A 1655-nucleotide genomic window follows, 5' to 3' on the forward strand; every position below is an offset into this window, starting at 1 on the left:
ATTACAAAAAGTATTCGCATACCTAAAAGTAGTGCAAAAGGGTGTGTGTGTATATATATATATCTATCAGAATTTTTGCTACAAATTGGTAGTCAATAAGAATAAGGCATACATGGTGAGTTAGCATCAGCACAGGTTGTTGCAAAATGTTTGGGGTACACTGAATTGCACAGCAAAAAACAATCTCACACCTACTACATACCTAACTAATAGTTAAGACACCCTGGTCTGGACATACTTTCCATCCCTCGCAATGGTTATCATTTGGCCCCTAGCTATGTTCGAACATCATGCCAATTCCTTTGAGCCAAAAATGATTTTAGCATGGCGCCGCGGGTTTACAAATATCGAGGCAAATACAATACTGTGAAATAGCTAACACACCTTCCGTTTTCAACTTTGGAACGGAACTCCCAATAGCAGCAGGAGTCAATTTTTATCTTTCAGATTGCTGAAACATCAGAAGCAAATACTGAAAACTGTGTAAGAAGGCGTAAAAGGAAAATCAAAAAACTCTAAAACTCGCTGTTTAGAAAAAGAATAAAAAATGTCATGGCATGGGATGGTCTACGGTGTCCATCTGGTGCACTGCAATATGTTGTTTCATTGCAGTAATGCATCGCTATGTGCTGTTTCGGCTCTGTAGTAGCAAGTTTTTGTGCGACATTTCTTTCCTGCGCTGGAGTGATAGGCTGTTTATCTTCACCAGTGCATCCTGCCTTTCAGCTCTTCAAGCATGTTTGGCTGTTTTACCAGTTCCAGCTCACCTAGTGGTTGATCACGCACAGGAGACTGTGCATTCATAATTTCATTACTTTTCACGCATTGCATTTGATTGGTTTGTTCTGGGATGTCGATGCATTTTCCTCGTGTTTTAGGTGCTGTGAATCGTTGGTGCTTGCCGGTGAAAGTGGGGGATTCATCAGTGGATTTTGAGCTGGCCAACTCTGAAAATATTGCAGTTTGTTAACATTTTCGTTCACAAATCATTCTGGGGATATTCGTATGTGAGTGTGAGAATAAATCTGACACAGCAATGCAAGAAACGGCCAACTTGTGAAATAGTCAGCAAAATAGAAAGTTTTGGGTAATTTGTTGTGAGTTGTTTGATATTGGTACAAAATGTGCTCTTTTTCGTGTTTTCTTACCCCATGCCTATTTCATAGCAAATTACTTCCCTGGGTACATTTCAACAAGATTTCCACTTAGCTAAATGATCCATGCACAGTATTTTAACTCCATTCCTGATGTCTTCCTGGAACCGAGACCATGGGAAGTTACATGACAGACTTGTGGTTTATGCAAGGGGGGGGGGGGGGGGGGGGAGAGAGGTGCAAGTACTGCTCACGGCCGGGGTACTTTTCAGCCAGAGAAGAGCATTTGGTTCAAATTGCAAGCACTGCATACGTCATGCAAGGCTTCCTTGTAAACACTTGGTTTATTTTGTAGGCTGTTGTATTTATTTCCAATAAGCCTTCCCCTAGTTTCAGATTTTCATCTTAGTTTAGGTGTATCACACTTGCCTCCCCGAATCCATATCCACGTAATCCATAGGATGCTACAGGGAGCCCCTTCTAACTGCAGGACTGTGTAAAAGATTCCCTTCTCGTCTGTGTCTGATATTTGCACTTTCCTCACATCCTTTTGTAATCATC

This window comes from Triturus cristatus, chromosome 8 (assembly GCF_964204655.1).
Source record: "Triturus cristatus chromosome 8, aTriCri1.1, whole genome shotgun sequence".
NCBI lineage: Eukaryota > Metazoa > Chordata > Amphibia > Caudata > Salamandridae > Triturus > Triturus cristatus.